Below are 10,294 nucleotides of genomic sequence, written 5' to 3' on the forward strand. Positions count from 1 at the left end.
GTGTTGGATTCAATAGTTTTTGTCGTAAAGCTTTTTCAAAAAACTTCGGCCCAATGTGCTGATATTTTTTAGTATATTTCTAAAGACTTCAGCACCCGATAAGCTGAAGCTTTTGTGTTGGATTCAATAGTTTTTGTCGTAAAGCTTTTTCAAAAAACTTCGGCCCAATGTGCTGAAGTTTTTTAGTATATTTCTAAAGACTTCAGCACCCGATAAGCTGAAGCTTTTGTGTTGGATTCAATAGTTTTTGTTGTAAATCTTTTTCAAGAAACTTCGGTCCAATGTGCTGATGTTTTTTAGTATATTTCTAAAGACTTCAACACCCGATAAGCTGAAGGTTTTGTATTGGATTCAATAGTTTTTGTCGTAAAGCTTTTTCAAAAAACATCGGCCCAATGTGCTGATGTTTTTAGTATATTTCTAAAGACTTCAGCACCCGATAAGTTGAAGCTTTTGTGTTGGATTCAATAGTTTTTGTCGTAAAGCTTTTTCAAAAACTTTCGGCCCAATGTGCTGATATTTTTTATTATATTTCTAAAGATTTCAGCACCTGATAAGCTGAAGCTTTTGTGTTGGATTCAATAGTTTTTGTCGTAAAGCTTTTTTAAAAAACTTTGGCCCAATGTGCTGAAGTTTTTAGTATATTTCTAAAGACTTCAGCACCCGATAAGCTGAAGTTTTTGTATTGGATTCAATAGTTTTTGTCATAAAGCTTATTCAAAAAACTTCGGCCCAATGTGCTGAAGTTTTTTAGTATATTTCTAAAGACTTCAGCACCCGATAAGCTGAAGTTTTTGTGTTGGATTCAATAGTTTTTTTCGTAAAGCTTTTTCAAAAAACTTCGGCCCAATGTGCTGATTTTTTTAGTATATTTCTATAGACTTCAGCACTCGATAAGCTGAAGCTTTTGTGTTGGTTTCAATAGTTTTTGTCGTAAAGCTTTTTCAAAAAACTTCGGCCCAATGTGCTGAAGTTTTTTAGTATATTTCTTAAGACTTCAGCACCCGATTAGCTGAAGTTTTTGTATTGGATTCAATAGTTTTTGTCGTAAAGCTTTTTCAAAAAACTTCGACCCAATGTGCTGAAGTTTTTTAGTATATTTCTAAAGACTTCAGCACCCGATAAGCTGAAGTTTTTGTATTGGATTCAATAATTTTTGTCGTATAGCTTTTTCAAAAAACTTTGGCCCAATGTGCTGATATTATTTAGTATATTTCTAAAGACTTCAGCACCCGATGAGCCGAAACTTTTGTGTTGGATTCAATAGTTTTTGTCGTAAAGATTTTTCAAAAAACTTCAACCCAATATGCTGATGTTTTTAGGATATTTCTAAAGACTTCAGCACCCGATAAGTTGAAGTTTTTGTATTGGATTCAATAGTTTTTGTCATAAAGCTTATTCAAAAAACATCGGCCTAATGTGCTGAAGTTTTTTAGTATATTTCTAAAGACTTCAGCACCCGATAAGCTGAAGTTTTTGTGTTGGATTCAATAGTTTTTTTCGTAAAGCTTTTTCAAAAAACTTCGGCCCAATGTGCTGATTTTTTTAGTATATTTCTATAGACTTCAGCACTCGATAAGCTGAAGCTTTTGTGTTGGTTTCAATAGTTTTTGTCGTAAAGCTTTTTCAAAAAACTTCGGCCCAATGTGCTGAAGTTTTTTAGTATATTTCTTAAGACTTCAGCACCCGATTAGCTGAAGTTTTTGTATTGGATTCAATAGTTTTTGTCGTAAAGCTTTTTCAAAAAACTTCGACCCAATGTGCTGAAGTTTTTTAGTATATTTCTAAAGACTTCAGCACCCGATAAGCTGAAGTTTTTGTATTGGATTCAATAATTTTTGTCGTATAGCTTTTTCAAAAAACTTTGGCCTAATGTGCTGATATTATTTAGTATATTTCTAAAGACTTCAGCACCCGATGAGCCGAAACTTTTGTGTTGGATTCAATAGTTTTGTCGTAAAGCTTTTTCAAAAAACTTCGGCTCAATGTGCTGATATTTTTAGTATATTTCTAAAGACTTCAGCACCCGATGAGCTGAAGCTTTTGTGTTGGATTCAATAGTTTTTGTCGTAAAGCTTTTTCAAAAAACTTCGGCCCAATGTGCTGAAGTTTTTTAGTATATTTCTAAAGACTTCAGCACCCGATAAGCTGAAGTTTTTGTATTGGATTCAATAGTTTTTGTCGTAAAGCTTTTTCAAAAAACTTCGGCCCAATGTGCTGAAGTTTTTTAGTATATTTCTAAAGACTTCAGCACCCGATAAGCTGAAGTTTTTGTGTTGGATTCAATAGTTTTTTTCGTAAAGCTTTTTCAAAAAACTTCGGCCCAATGTGCTGATTTTTTTAGTATATTTCTATAGACTTCAGCACTCGATAAGCTGAAGCTTTTGTGTTGGTTTCAATAGTTTTTGTCGTAAAGCTTTTTCAAAAAACTTCGGCCCAATGTGCTGAAGTTTTTTAGTATATTTCTTAAGACTTCAGCACCCGATTAGCTGAAGTTTTTGTATTGGATTCAATAGTTTTTGTCGTAAAGCTTTTTCAAAAAACTTCGACCCAATGTGCTGAAGTTTTTTAGTATATTTCTAAAGACTTCAGCACCCGATAAGCTGAAGTTTTTGTATTGGATTCAATAATTTTTGTCGTATAGCTTTTTCAAAAAACTTCGGCCCAATGTGCTGATATTATTTAGTATATTTCTAAAGACTTCAGCACCCGATGAGCCGAAACTTTTGTGTTGGATTCAATAGTTTTTGTCGTAAAGATTTTTCAAAAAACTTCAACCCAATATGCTGATGTTTTTAGGATATTTCTAAAGACTTCAGCACCCGATAAGTTGAAGTTTTTATATTGGATTCAATAGTTTTGTCGTAAAGCTTTTTCAAAAAACTTCGGCCCAATGTGCTGAAGTTTTTAGTATATTTCTAAAGACTTCATGTCATGACCCCAACCCCGGTCATGATGCTCATATTTCACCTGCTGACAGTTGAGACACCGAGCTACATAACCTACAACATCTTTCTTCATTCTTCTCCACCAATAGTGTTGTCTCAAGTACTGATACATCTTCGCGGAACCCGGATGAACAGAATACCGCGAGCTGTGGGCCTCCTCCAGAATTAACTCTCTAAGCCCATCTACATTGGGCACACATATACAGCCCTGCATCCTCAATACGCCATCATCATCTATAGTCACATCCCTGGCATCATCACGCTGAACTCTGTCCTTAAGGACAAGCAAATGCGGATCATCATACTGGCGTTCTCTGATGCGATCATATAAGGAAGACCGAGAAACCATACAAGCCAACACCCGGCTGGGCTCAGAAATGTCCAGTCTCACAAACCGATTAGCCAAGGTTTGAACATCAACTGCAAAGGGCCTCTCCCCAACTAGAATGTACACCAAACTCCCGGTACTCACTGCCTTTCGGCTCAAGGCATCTACCACTACATTGGCCTTTCCCGGATCATACAAAATAGTGATTTCATAATATTTTAGCAACTCAAGCCACCTACGCTGCCTCAAATTAAGGTCTTTCTGCTTAAACAAATGCTGAAGACTGCGATGATCAATGAATACCTCGCAAGATACGCCATATAAATAGTGCCTCCAAATCTTCAAGGCATGAACTATAGCAGCCAACTCTAGGTCATGAACATGGTAGTTCTTCTCATGGGGCTTTAACTGACGAGAAGCATAAGCAATAACTCTACCTTCCTGCATCAACACACAGCCAATCCCAACTCTCGAAGCATCACAATATACATTATATGAACCTGTAGCTGATGGTAAAACCAATACTGGAGCTGTGGTCAAAACTGTCTTGAGCTTCTGAAAGCTCTCCTCACACTCGTCTGACCATACAAATGGAGCACCTTTCTGAGTTAACTTGGTCAAGGGCGACGCAATGGATGAAAACCCCTGAACAAACCGGCGATAATAGCGTGCTAATCCGAGAAAACTACGGATCTCTGTGGCTGAGGACGGTCGAGACCAACTCTGCACTACTTCTATCTTCTTTGGATCAACCTGAATACCCTCGCTAGACACTATATGTCCCAAGAATGCCACAGAACTTATCCAAAATTCACACTTGGAGAATTTTGCATAAAGCTTCTCCTCCCTCAATCTCTACAGCACTACACGCAAATGCTTGGCGTGCTCCTCCTGGCTACGCGAGTACACCAGAATGTCATCAATAAATACAATAACAAAAAAATCCAGATAAGGCCGAAATACACTGTTCATCAAATGCATGAACGCTGCTGAGGCATTGGTCAACCCGAAAGACATGACTAGAAACTCATAATGACCATATCTAGTCGTGAAAGCTGTCTTAAGAATATCCGAGTCCCGGATTTTTAACTGGTGATAGCCCGAACGGAGATCAATTTTTGAAAACACCCTCGCTCCCTGAAGCTGATCAAATAAGTCATCAATGCGAGGCAAAGGATACTTGTTCTTCACTGTTACCTTATTTAACTGCCTGTAGTCAATGCACATTCTCATTGTGCCATCTTTTGTCTTCACAAACAGAACTGGCGCACCCCACGGTGACACACTAGGCCGAATGAACCCCTTGTCTAGGAGCTCCTGAAGTTGCTCCTTCAATTCTTTCAACTCTGCTGGTGCCATACGATATGGCGGAATAGAAATGGGCTGGGTGCCCGACACCAAGTCAATGCCAAAATCGATATCCCTGTCCGGTGGCATGCCCGACAGGTCTGCAGGAAATACATTAGGAAAATCCCTCACAACTAGGACAAAATCAATACTAGGAGTCTCAGCTCCAACATCTCCCACAAAAGCTAGATATGATAGACAACCCTTCCCAACCATACGCTGGGCTTTCAAGAAGGAAATTACTCTGCTAGGAACATAATCAGTCATACCATGCCACTCGAGCCTTGGAACACCCGAAATAGCCAAAGTAACTATCTTAGCATGACAGTCTAGAATAGCATGACACGGAGATAGCCAATCCATGCCCAGAATAACATCAAAATCTACCATGCTCAACAACAATAAATCAACTCGGGTCTCCAAACCCCCAATAGTCACAATACAAGACTGATACACATGGTCTACAATAATAGTATCGCCCACCGAGGTAGATACGTGCACAGGTAAAGCAAGACACCCTCGGGTCGTACCCAAATGATGAGCAAAATATGAGGACACATAAGAATAGGTGGATCCGGGATTGAATAATACAGAGGCATCTCTGTGGTAGACTGGAACAATACCTATAATGACAGTATCTGAAGCAATAACATCTGTCCTGCCTGGAATTGCATAAAACGGGCCTGGCCACAGCCTGATCGACCTCCCCCTCTGGGGCGACCCCTGGATGCCTGACCTCCATCCCTAGCTGACTGGGCGGGTGCTGAAGAAACTGGAGCAGAAGATGAAGGTTGTCCCCTCTGCTGAAATTGACCACCACGAAGTCGAGGACACTGCCTCTTTATATGACCAAACTCTCCGCACTCGTAGCAACTACCAGGTACTGGAGAAGGAAACTGGAGGGAACCCCTCGCACCTGAATGACCAGCCGATGCACTCGGCGCAGATGAACCCTGAACTGAAGGGGCATAGGATGAGCTCTGAGCTGGGAGAGCATTAAGTAAAGACTGGCCCTGCTGAAATCCCTGATGACCACGATCTGAAGATGTCCTACTATACTCTGGACGGGCCGACTGAGGAGGTTTGAAGGAACGACCTCTACCATGCTGGAACTGGCCCCTAGACGGAGCACCACTGAAACTGCCTGAACCTCTAGGCCTCTTGGCCTCCCTCTCCTCTCTCTCTCTCTCTACGGCGAACTGTCTCAATATCATGAGTAATGTCAACCACACCCTCGAACGAAACACCCAATACTCTCTCTCTAGTCATCAAAATGCGGAGAGAGTAGTTAAGACCATCCATGAATCTCCGGATCCTCTCACGATCCGTCGGATCATCCAAGTAGCATGACGAGCCAACTGTGAAAATCTCATCTCATACTGGGTCACGAACATATCTCCCTAAGTCAACCACTCAAACTGCCTATGCAGCTCCTCTCTGCGGGACTGAGGTACATACTTCTCCAGAAATAGAGTGGAGAACTGCTGCCAAGTAAGGGGCACTACACCAACAGGTCTACACCTCTCAAAATCTTCCCACCAGGTAAATGCAGCTCCCTGGAACTGAAATGTAGTAAAAGATACACCACTCTACTCCAAAATCCCTGCGGTGCGAAGCATACGCTGACATTTGTCGAGAAAACCCTAGGCATCCTCGCCTTCTGCACCACTGAATGTCGGAGGACGGAGCCTACCAAATCTCTCGAGACGACGCTGCTCGTCGTCTGGCATAGCTGGGACCACAAGGTTCTGAATTGGTGCAACCGACTGAGCTGGAACAGCTTCTGGTGTCTGCAATCCCTGCACAACCTGCTCCGCTGTGCGATTAACAAGAGTCTGGATGCCTTCCCTGGCCTATGAAGTAGCTGCGGCTGTAGTGGCTAAGACCGCCTGAGCTAGGCTAGTGCAAACTGTCAAAATCTAAGCCAATGTCTCCTGAAGACCCGAAATCACAATAGGCATAGTTGGTGCTTGAACTGGTACAGCTGCTGGAGCCTGATCTGGAACTGGGGCAGCTGGTGGATTAACAGGTGCTGCCCGCGCTACTCTACCTCTGCCACGCCCATGACCGCGTCCACGACCTCTGGTGGCATCAGTGGGTGGCACTGGTGGTCGTCCGCCTCGTCCAATAGCACGAGTCTTCGCCATCTACGAGTGAATAGAATGATAGAAATTTTTAGTGTTCGGATCAACAAAGTCGCACGACAAGAATTTCAAGAATATGAAGTTTTCCTAAAGGTTCTGCAGCCTCTCGAGGATAAATACAGAAGTCTCCGTACCGATCCACGAGACTCTACTAAACCGGCTCATGACTCACGAGACCAATTAACCTAGGCTATGATACCAACTTGTCACAACCCCAACCCCGGTCATGATGGCGCCCAACACACTGCTAGGCAAGCCCGACCATTCAACAACATTATCCCAAATTCTTATTCAGATTGTAGATAAATATCACAGAGAAGTTACTAAGTCATTACATACAAGTGTATAATTAATAATAAAATCTGCGAAAGTTCAATTAAAATACCACACCATAGCCCAATAGAATCCGGTGTCACGAATATGAGCCTTTAATACAGAATATCCACCTATTACAAGTTTGTCTAGGAAAAATGCGGAATAAAAGATAGAGATAGAGGGGAGAGATCAAGGCTGCGAATGCCATGCAGCTACCTCAATACTCCCAAATACTGCTGTTCAGCTAAACAAATCCTCACTCAGCCTGTGATGTACCTAGATCTGCACGCAAGGTGCAGGGAGTAATATGAGTACTCCGACCCAGTGAGTAATAAATATAAATAAAGGCTGAGAATAATAAATCATGGAAAAATACAAAGTAAACTATAACTGGCAGTTTAGAACAACAAATAGTGAAGCAACAAGTCAATTAAATCAGAGTACCAAATACTGAGACAGGTATAACCGATAAAAACAAATGCATGAGTGCAATGCAATGCATATGATGGTACACTCTAGTACCCACTACGGCGTGCAACCCGAGCCATCCATTTATTTATCGTCGACGGCGCTCACTGGGGGTGTGTACATACTCTGGAGGGGCTCCTACAGCCCAAGCACAATATCAAGCCATCTCGTGGCATCAAATCTAGGCCCTCGGCCTCATATCAATCTCAGTATAATCAACCAGGCTCTCGGCCACAGTATCAATGTACTCAACCAGGCTCTCGACCTCAATATCAATGTAATACTGCTGCGGCGCGCAGCCCGATCCATGCTCAGTCCAGAAACCATCATAAGCCCCTTGGGCATTTGTAAAACAGTAGTTCTCAGCCCGAAATATCATTTAGAAATATCATTTAAGTTTTTAAATCTTAGAAAGATGGCTGAGTTTGCAAAACAGTATTTAAAACCTTGGACTGAGGTCAAATGATATGCAAAATATGCGAAAGCAGTGATATCAATCCCTGAAGGATTCAAATAATTGGCAAAAAGCTCAAATGTAACAATTAAATCTAAGTAAGGATGATTCTCAATTTAGTTCAAGTAGAAAACACGGTACAAACATCTCTCGGGACGGACTAAGTCGCAATCCCCAATGGTGCTCTACCCCACACATGTTATCCGGCGTGCAAGTCACCTCAATATAGCATTACGATGTGAAATTCCGGGGTTTCATCAGGACATCATTTACATCAATTACTCACCTCGAACCGGCTAATTCTCTAGCTCGCGATGTCTTTGCCCCTTATTGACCTCTAAATGCCTCGAATCTAGCCATAACAATTCGATTCAGTTAATAAAAATTATAGGAATTAATTCCATATGAAATTCTACATTTTTCATCAAAAATCCGAAATTACACTCAAAATTTGCCCATGGGGCCCGCGTCTCAAAATCCGGCGAAACTCATAAAATCCGACAACCCATTCCGATACGAGTTCAACCATACCAAAATTATCAAATTCCGACAACAACTCGACCTCCAAATCTTAATTTTTCATTTTTGAAAAGTTTTGCAAAAATTCCAATTTCTTCCATTTAAATCCGAATTAAACGATGAATATAACCATGTATTTATGAAATATAATCACTTTCGGATATAGAACACTTACCCCAAATGTTTCCCTTGAAAAATCTGTTGAAAATCGCTTTTCCCAAGCTCTACAATCGTCACAAATCAATAAAAATGGCTAATTCCCGAATATAAGCTGTTTTCCAGGCAAGTCGCATCTATGAAATGTGACTTGCACTTATTTCCAGCCAAAACAAAAGGTAGTCCCAGCCTTCACTAAATCTGTCATAACTTTCTGTACAAATATCAGAATGATGAATGGTTTAACCTTCTGGAAACTAGAATACAAGGACTACAACTTTCATGTTTTGAAAATTTTCAGATTCCTTATGGATTTCGAGGTATAAGCTTCCAAAGTAGCCCCCTCGCATCAAACATTTCTGGAAAATTTCAAAACAGCTTTACCAACCCTTATTCAATCGATCATAACTTTCTGTATAAATGTCAGAATAATTAATGGTTTAGATTTCTGGAAACTAGGATGCAAGGGCTACAACTTTCATGTTTTGTAAATTTATAGATTCTTTATGTATTTGGAGATATAAGCTTCCGAAATAGGCTCCACGATTGCACAGTTGTTGTCCAAGACAGCTTCTGCAGTAGAAAATTCCAGCAATCCTTTTATCCGATTTCCATTCCGTTAACCTTCTGAAATCCACCCTCGGCCCTCGGGAACTTAACCAATTATACCCACATGTCCCAAAATACAAAACGAACTTAACCGTGCGATCAAATCGCTAAAATAATGTCATATACCACGAATGAATCTTTAAAATCCAAGAATTCCTTCAAATTTCATAAAACATCAAATTTTCCATTTTGAGTCCGAAACACGTCAAACGATGTCCATTTTCAACCAAACTTTACAGAAAGTGCTTAAACCATATATAAGACCTGTACTGGGCGCCAGAACCAAAATACAGGCCTGATACCATCACTTTCTAATCAAATTTCATTTCCATTTTCCTTAAATATTTTCAGAAATCAATTTTACTCAAAAATTCATTTCTCGGGCCTGGGACCTCGGAATTTGATGATTCTTATTCCTATGAGTCACAAATAATAATACAAATATAGCCCTTCAGACAAAACTCAATTCGGAGATCATTTGCTTAGTTCAATACCTATTTCGCTCGTTAAACAATTAACTCATGTTTCGCGTCAAAAACCCAATCAAACCACGTCCGAATGACCTGAAATTTTGCACACATATCCAAAATCACCTAACGAAGCTACAAAAACTCTCGGAATTCCATTCCGACTCTCGTATCAAAATCTCACCTATCAACCGAATTCGCCAAAATACTAACTTTGCCAATTCAAGCCTAATTCTACATCGGACCTCCAAAATTACTTCTGATCACACTCCTAAGTCACAAATCATCCCTCGAAGCTAACCGAATCATCGAAATTCAAATCCGAGCCCTCTAACACATAAGTCAACGTCCAGTTGACTTTTCCAAAAAAAACCTTCCTTAAAGAGACTAAGTGTCTCATTTCCTACTAAAACCAATCCAAATCAACTCGTTCACACCCAACACTGATAATGAAGCATAAAGAAATAGGAAATGGGAAAAATGGAGCGGTAACTCACGAGATGACGGGTTGGGTCGTCACACTTCAGCACCCGATAAGC

Source organism: Nicotiana tabacum, chromosome 11, assembly GCF_000715075.1.
Source record: "Nicotiana tabacum cultivar K326 chromosome 11, ASM71507v2, whole genome shotgun sequence".
Lineage (NCBI taxonomy): Eukaryota > Viridiplantae > Streptophyta > Magnoliopsida > Solanales > Solanaceae > Nicotiana > Nicotiana tabacum.